The sequence below is a fragment of the Camelus dromedarius genome, chromosome 33 (genome assembly GCF_036321535.1).
Source record: "Camelus dromedarius isolate mCamDro1 chromosome 33, mCamDro1.pat, whole genome shotgun sequence".
NCBI lineage: Eukaryota > Metazoa > Chordata > Mammalia > Artiodactyla > Camelidae > Camelus > Camelus dromedarius.
Window position 1 is genome coordinate 13,149,577 of NC_087468.1, and position 9,178 is coordinate 13,158,754.

A 9,178-nucleotide genomic window follows, 5' to 3' on the forward strand; every position below is an offset into this window, starting at 1 on the left:
TATCTTACTATTTAAATTTGCATCTGATTGTTTGCTAAAAATGTTTAGGGGAAAAGAATTGAGAGTATTAGTAAGATTGCATATATATTTCAGATTTTAAAAGTCATTTTTATTTCTTCTTCGGTAAAATATCTATACTTTCCCCACTTTTCTATTTTGGCATTTGGCTTTTCCTTGTTGATATAGGCATATGTTTTCTTTTCTCTTTGCTCTACTGCTCATGAGAACAATGACTCTGAACGTCTTATTCATGCTGTATTGCAGCACTTAGTGCCTGACACTTTAGTAGGTGGGCAATAAATACTTGTTGGATGAAACAGAGGAATATTTACGAGACTTCCTTCTATTTTAAAGATATATCTGGAGCAATCTTTCATCAGCTACCATGTGCCAGGCACTGAGCTCAGTGACTTGTGTATATTACTTCTCATACCCTGATGACAGTCCTGTGAGATTTGGTTATTATCTCTACCTTCACAGAGGAGGTACAGAGAGGTTTCAAGAACTTAGCCACAGCCAAACAACTAGCAAATAGTGGGGACGGGATTCAAACACGGGAAAACTAATTCCAGCATCTACATTAAGTTTTAGGTTATAAAAATACAAAACTTTTGTTATAGTATTCTCTTTCACTTACAGAGTTTGGTTTTGTTGTTATAACTAGGCCCTTTAATTTTAACCCTGGAACTGGAATTTAATACGGAATTAATTTGCATGCTAGTTTACTAATAAAGAATCAGGCCCAATGCACTGAGTGACAGGCAGGACAATTAGGTTTGGACAACTCTGAAGATTCTTATCTCTATAATAAAAAATAATCTGTGAAATAAGAATGAACCTAGAAATCTTTTGATGGGATATGCAACGGCTCCTTAGTGGGAAACCCAGTCAACTAATTCTGAAGTATTTGCATAATGAAATTTCACTCCAGCTAATAAATAACGACATATTAAGTAGGTTTGCTTCATGTTTTATCACTTTATCTGTCACACCTGACACCTTTCTAAAAGCATCTAGGAAACTATAATAAGGCTCTCGTTACACACTTCCTCCTCGGTAAACTTGTCAGGGTAAAGGGCTTGAGTTTGAAATGATTACCTTTGGGCAGCCTGCACAAATTCTTCACTAGCTTGAGCCAATTCCTCTGCCATCTTCTCCAAAGAGGCAAGTACTTCATTCCCCATGTCTCTCCTCTCTAATGAGATGATCAGATGGCAAAGCCGAATGGTCATTGGTGAGATGATTCTCTCAATGGCCTTGTTCTGTATCATGGAGCCGACGTCATCCAAGAGGAAGGACTCCATCTGTGGGCAGAAGTATGACATGGCTGAGAGCAAAAGAGGAAGACAGCCTTCTAGTTAGGATAGAATGGATAACAACAGGTCAGAGTCCCTGCTATAATATCAAGAAAAGTCAGATAAATTATAAAAATTACACCCCAAACACGTGAGGGAGCTGCAGCAGTGAGGACTATGAGATGAATTAAGATTTCTGGGAGGGGAGACTCCTTCCGAGATGAGTTAGTATAGATGACTGTTTCCTTAGGGGCGTTCCGTTAATTCTGGGCACAGACTCAGGAACAGAGCCAGGACAAGTCAGAAGTCCAGGGCTGGGGGAAACGAAAAGAAAACTTTGATAATTAAAGTTATCACCTAGAAACATTACATAATCCAACGGCCGAAAATCAAACACAGAGAGAAAAATTTTAAAGCATCCAGAGAATAAACCATGCTATCTTTAAAGGAACAGCATTAAATCTGACAGATGACTTCATAGAAACAAAAGAATCCAGAAGAAAATGGAATGGCATCTCAAAAGCGATAAAAGAAAATCATTTCATTGTATACCCAGTGAAAATATACTTCAAAAAAAAGAATGTGCTGGGTGACAGAGCTGTCCTAAATATTGATTGTTGTGGTTACATAACTGTACATCTGTCAAAACTTGCAGAATTGTATGCTAAAAAAAAGGTAAAATTTACTGTATGTAAATTATGTTAATTTTTAATGAAAAGAAGGGAAAGAAAGAAGTTAGAGAAAAATAAGGCTTCTGTCCTGTGTAAACTCTATTGCTTGATCATTTTGATACCCACTGCCATCAATTCAGTATAGAACTAAAACAAGCAGATTAGTGGAACAGAACACAGAATCCAGAAATAGACCAAGCACATCTCAGCATTTAAGACAATGGGATGGTACGTCAATTCAGTGAGAAACTAATGGATTATTCAATTAAGTTGTTTGGCTGACATTGTCAGATTAGGGCTCCTTAAAGTAAGAGACAGTCTTCCGACTGCGATTCCAACCTTGTTGCCCATTACAGCAATTATGCTCCCCTTCCTTCTGACAGTTAAGAGCTGCCATATGGCCCCTGCTGTGCTGGGACCCAATTATCCTCATTGCTAATGGGAAGTCCTGTTCTGTGACAGCATCTCCGACCATTCACCCTGCCCTTCGGAAGACAGCCACTGCCGCACTTCCTATCTCCTGAATAAATAAAATGTCTTTCGAACTCTTCGTCCATTGTTTTGGCATCTCTACTTCACTTACTGCGGACCATTGATTTTTTCCAAGCCTCCAGAGCCTCTGAGCAGCACATTAGAGCTTTTCGTTTGGGGGTCTTGGCAGGGTGTTAAATCCTGTCATGTGAAAGATGCCCCCATGTTGAGAAGCTCTTCCTCATCCAACCTTACTTTCTGCCGCGCCTTGATCCACAGCCATCAGGATCCACTCCAAGTACACGCTTCCAGTTCCTCCTAGTGCTTGTTAATCAGGCCTTGCGGCTCCTTTACATATAATTCCTCCCACCCTCAGCAGGCCCAGGACATCCCAGGTGGACAGGCTGAAGGTCCATCCTAGCCAATGATCATAATGGCATTGCTGTCCTGTAAGACATCTCCCTCACAGTCTTCCAGAAATCAGGGAGCCTCTATCTCCAGCCAGGCAGAGCGTGCCAATTCTGCAGACCTAGCGGGTGCAGGGAAATATGGACATTCAAGGAATTCAAACTCATCTAGCCAGGTATCCAGATCTCCCCTCCCCAAGTCGTAAGGTCCCACGCCTTCTCTGGACACTTGACTAGACTGAGCATTCAGCCTCCTCTGAAGGTCCAGCAGTCTGAGAATTACGTCCTGTGCCTGCTCTTCGTCTTGCTGTGGCCGCAGATGCAGGGGACAGAGGGCCTCTCTAACTTGTGCGAGGGTGCCCCTCTAACTCTCCCACTTTGTTTTAAATTGGTCTTTGCCCTGAGGCAGTCCTTTCCTCTCCTCAAAGAATCAGTGATATTCAACAACATCAGTCCAATTCCATTGTCCTCATCATTCCTCTGTCTCCTGGACCTCACAGAAACCAGTGACACTGCATGCGGAAGTACATCTCCTCTGGCCGTTTCTTGTCTCAACTGAAGGTCTTAGAAAGTGTACTGATAAATGACAGGTTCTCTCGATACACCACCTCCGGTGAGGATGGGGGGGTGCCCGTTGCTGGTTGGCTGGTGAGTGATCCAACTTCCCAGTACCGACTTTCTCAGGTTGGACTCCCTGATACAGAACATGGTATAGGGGTGTGAGGATGCAGGGGTCACTAAGTGAAGCAGGATAGGTGTTACAGATGGAATGCTTTTGTCCCCCCAAACTCATAGGTTGAAATCCTACCCCCTAGTGTGATAGTATTAGGGGGTGGGGACTTTAGGAGGTGATTAGGTCATGATGGTTGAACCATTATGAGTGAGATTATTACCTTCATACAAGAGACCCCTGAGAGCTCTGGCCCCTTCCACCATGTGAGGATACAGCGAGACGACAGCCATCTCTGAACCACGAAGCAAGCCTTGCCAAATACTGAATCTGCCAATCCCTTGCTCTTGGACTTCCCAACCTCCGGAAGGATGAGAAATAAATTTCTGTTGTTTATAAGCCACCCAGTCCCTGGTATTCTGTTATTGCAGCCCTAAATGACTAAGACAATAGGGAATGGGAAAGGGACAGCTAATGTCTTGGCCTGACGTACAGGGGCAGCTGTGGGGCGCGCTGGCAGGCCGTGGTACAGATGGTGCATCTGACCTGGGGTATCAAGTGATCACGTGATCAGAACTGCCATCATCAGATGGGCGCTGCCAGCCTCAGAGTCTGAAGGAACCAGCAGTAATCTGGTGTCTGCTGAACGTAGGACATCCAGGGTCACGTTCAAGCAGGTCCAGAGCACACCAGTAAGCTTTGTAAGCAGGTAGCCAGACCGCACATCGTCTACTCTTTCTCAGCTCATCTCCCAGCATGAGGGGCTAATTATCACCAGGCAACAGAGGGAAAAAGGAACCTGAGTTTGATTCATGGTTGAGTTGGCTAAATATGCTGGTACCAGCTGAAAAGTCACCTCTGTTTACAGGTTTACAGGGAGAAATACATCATCTACATTTGACCAAGGGCAGCGAGAGAAGGCTGACGGCACAGCTCTCCGTGTGGGCATTCACCCCAGCAAGGTGGTTATCACACAACGAAAACTGGACAAAGACCGCAAAATGATCCTTGAAATTTAAAGCTACATCTCCCCAAGTAGGAGAGGAAAACTATTATAAAGAAGAAATGACTGAGAAGGTGCAGGGATGAAGTCCGCTAATACACAACTTTAAAACTTCTAAAATGGAAAAGAAAGCCCCATTCAGAGATGAGGCTGAGTGACAGTGGTGAGGAGACACCCTCCCAGCGGGCAGAGATCCAGGCAGCGTGCGTGGTCCTCCACTTTGGGTGGAAAGGGAAGTGACCCATCAACTCATGGGCCACATGTACTGATACGGGGACGGCAAATGATCTCAGCCTGTCCGATTAAGGCTGACTCAAAAAACCTGATGAAAGCCAGGCTCTGTGCCTGGAGCTGCTGGCAGTCATTTTCCCCATAATGGGGGCCTGCTACTGGACAGAGCTGGGACTGAAGGAAGAGAGCCGAGGGACGGAGCCAGTGAGACCATGGCCTGACGACATTGCTCAAACCCTTGGATTCAGGTAAAAACTTATCCTCCAAGTTAGCCTTTTTTTGTTTTGCTTAGACCATTTGATTGCCTTTGGGAGGCCCAGTTGACATACCTGGGAACCTCCCACAGCAATGAGGCCTCCCTTCTACAAAGCTACGGGTGGTCAACACGTTGTACTTATAGAGATGGAGGGGGGAGCTACAGAATCCCAGCCCCCTGTCTCAATTATCAAAAAATTAATTAAAAAAAGAGGTTGTTGGATCTAGTATTTTTTTCATTTATTGGAGTTTGTATTCTCATTTTTAAATGGATACCCACACAGTGTTTTTAATATGAATTCTGCTAAAGAAACTTCTGTTTGTTTTTGGGGAGGTGGGAGGTATTTAGGTTTGTTTGTTTGTTTATTTGATGGAGGTACTGGGGATTGAACCCAAGACCTCGTGCATGCTAAGCACACACTCTATCACTGAGCTATACCCTCCCCTGCTTAATGAAGCGTTTTAACACACCAAAACATATCATAAAATAAATTATTCCAGATAAGAAAGAGCTTAACACATAAGAAAAAGGAGAATGTGATTACTCCTGCTTCTGAATATGCCTAGAGATCAGCCCACACCATCTTATGCCAAGAGTCTGAGTTGTAAAAACCCTCTGACCTATCTTTGATTGACAATCATGAGAGTGTAGCCACCCACAGAGAACCAACAAGGGGGAAAGCATGGACATTCTTGCTTACCTTGATGGGAAGATGCGTTCCACTCGCTCTAAGCCAAAGAGCAGAAGACTGGATTCACTCTAAATGTAAGAAATCCAATTTTTGAAAAACAGCAACAGGAATCTATTTACAGCCACACCACAGTTCAAGACTGTGGCAGCTCCCACCGTTAGCTGACTCCGCCACTGACGTCACAGACAGTATTGCTAAAAAGCACACATCATCATTTATGCATGGAGTCACTGAAGGTCTGCTGTTTCTGCAGTGTTGAAGGTTCTGCTTATTCACAGGAATAGGAACCAGATTATAGTCTAAGAAGGAATGTAAATGTGTTCATCAATTCAGTCACAAAAATAAAACTCAACTATGGGTCTTCAAAAAGTTCTGTTTTGGGGAACTGAAAGGAAATGAGGCATCTGAAAGCCAGATGATAAATCACCAAGAAAGTTCATTAACTTGGCTTCTTTCTAGTTCCCTTGTGTGTGGATTTCCACAAGAATCTGCTTTGTGAGTAGATATTCAGGCTGCTGTTCCTTGGAAACAATAAAACAACTGGGGGCTTCAACTGGGGGGGGGGGAGATAGCCTTAAATACGCATTGAAGGCGTGTACTGTGTCCCACGTGTTTTCCAGCATCTCACTTGTTTTGTAGAATAATTTAGGTAGTATTATTAATTTCACTTTACACATGAAGGAAGCAAAAGATTGGGGCACATGAATGATGCCATAGCTTTGAGAATTACTCCCTATTCAAATTATCATTCATTCCTTGACTAGCAATAAGTTCCTAAAGACAATAATGTTTGAGCTGTGCCTGATCAGGAAAATAGAAACCACTGTAGGTACTGAAAACCGAGGGACTTTGATTCAAAGAATTAAATACAGAAGTGTTGGGAAGGACAGTGACTTCAGGCAGGATTTCTAGCTGTGGTTAAGTAAGGAGACTGTCAAATGCTCTACCTTAAAAACAACTATAAAGATGGACAAAATTGCTCCTAAACAATCATTTCATCACTCTGAAAATTGACCGAAGGCATACGGCAGTCTAAGAACTGTTTACACTTGAGCAACTGCTGGACTTGGTGGAAATCTATGGAATTCTAGTCTGTGGCTGATCCCATCCATCCATTCAATGTGGACTTCTGCCAGGGAGGGAAGACCATGAGGCCAGTGGTAGAGCATGCAGGAGGTCCTGGGTTCAACCCCCAGTACCTCCATTAAAAAAATAAAGGAAAAATAATAAAGGGGGCTCACTCAATCTGGAGCAGTGGATGATGCCCACACTCAGGATCCTTGTCAGTGAAAGTGACTTTCCAGGAGCAGGAGAGTGGGGGAGGGCTCATCTCTACTGGCCAGAGATTGAGATTGTGATTGGGGCAAGCACATTTCTTGTATTGCTTTGGATATAAGTAGCAGAGATCAAGAATTCTCGAAAGAAAAGAAAGAGAGAAGGGGAGAAAGGAAGGAAGGAAGGAAAGAAGGAAAGAAAGAACAGAACAGAATCAACTCTACTGCCGTATTCCAGACAGAGAGGACACAGGACAAAGTCCCTGCCCTCACAGAGCCTATGTTCCTGGGGAAGCTTACATTTCACTGAGATGCCAGTGAGAGGAAGAACACATATTCCCAAAGTCTCTGCAGCTGGAATTCTGGGTTTGGTTGATAGTTGTAGGGACAAGAACTCTTTCTGGAAACCTCACATCTCACCATGTAGTAGGAAGCTACTATGTCCACATGTCACCTGAGTCATTTCTCCTCTTATTTCCTGTTCCTTCTGGGATGAATGCAATGGCTCCCATGCAGAGAGACAGGAAAATAGAAAAAGAACTCAGTGAGTTGCATTCAAATCTCCTAGAGTCACACAATGCCAATGACTGAGGTTTTCAATTAATCCTGAATCTTGTCCCACGAAATAAGTTTATGATTGTCCTGCCCATGTTACAAAGGAGAAAATGAGGCTCCAAAAATTGAGTAACTTCCTCTGGGATTGGTCCCCATGTCGCTTGACTCTAAAGTCTGGGATCTTAACCACTCCCACTCTTAACCTGTGCTGGCTCATTAAAAGTTTTGATTAATAGGGACTTTATGATCTATGTGATATATGTATATACACGATGGAATACTACTCAGCCATAAAAAAGAATGAAATAATGCCATTTGCAGCAACATGGATGGACCTAGAGATTATCATACTAAGAGAAGTCAGATAAAGACAAATATCATATAGCACTTATATATGGATTCCAAAAAAAATGATACAAATGGACTTATTTACAAAACAGAAACAGACTCACAGACATAGAAAACAAGCTTATGGTTGTTTTATGTTCCCCAAAGGGGAAGAGGGGAGGGATGAATTAGGAGTTTGGGATTAGCAGATACAAACTACTATATATAAAATAGATAAACAACAAGGTCCTACTGTAGAGCACAGGGAACTATATTCGATATCTTGTAATAACCTATAATGAAAAAGAATCTGGAAAAGTATATATATATACACACAGGTATAATTGAATCACTTTGCTGTACACCAGAAACTAACACAGCATTGTAAATCAACTATGCTTCAATTAAAAAAAAAAAACAGGAAAAAAAAGGGGGATAAAGGGTGATGTACAAAAATTAAAACAAACAAAAACATTGTTAACTACAAAATGTAGGTGAGAAAAAGGAGAAAACTAACTACTAGATTTGGTAATTCAGAGGTCACTGGTGGTCTTAAATCCACGGCTGTGGCGTGGTGGAGAGAAGCCAGCTTGCAGGGGTAAGCAGGTGGCGCAGCAGGAATGAGTGGGTGAAGAGGACTATGGTGTGATCAAAGTGGGTGTCACTTTCAAGATTGGCTGTGAAGAGAAGCAGCTACAATGTCTTGGCAATGAGTTCCTGCAAAAGGTGGTCCTGGTACAACGATTTGAGAGCAAGTAGTTTATTTGGGATGTGATCCTGAGAAACATCTGTAGAGCAATGGGACAGCAAGCCAGGAAAAGGAAGGAATCCAAAAGAAGATCCATGAACAAGCAGGTTGCAGCTGTGGACAACTGGAACTCTTCTGCAGATGAGCACTGAAACAGTGTAAGATACCTGCTTCCCCACAGATTTGTTCACTGGAGGGGTGAGGAAGCCAGGGCACTATCTACCAACCCTCATACCTCATGGATGTTGGACAGCTGGAGCGGGGAGTAGGGGAGAAGGAAGTGTAATCACCCCAGTTCTTCTGGGCCTGCCCCATTTCTCCTGCTGAGTGAGCTTCCCACAGCCAGTGATTGCCTCCAGGTGGTGGCCGAGCTGTTGGCTTTGCGCAAAATAGGCAAGTACCCGTCCCAGGGAATATGGACAAAATGCTGGAGAGAGGAGAGCGCGTTCACATTACACATTATGCTAAGCAGGTACCGTGAGCACAAGAAGAGCAGGATGGGGAGAGGTCCCAGGGTGTTCTTTCTCTAAAGAAGAGTAAAAGATGTGAGGTGCATTGCCGATGTGGGTGATTTATGAG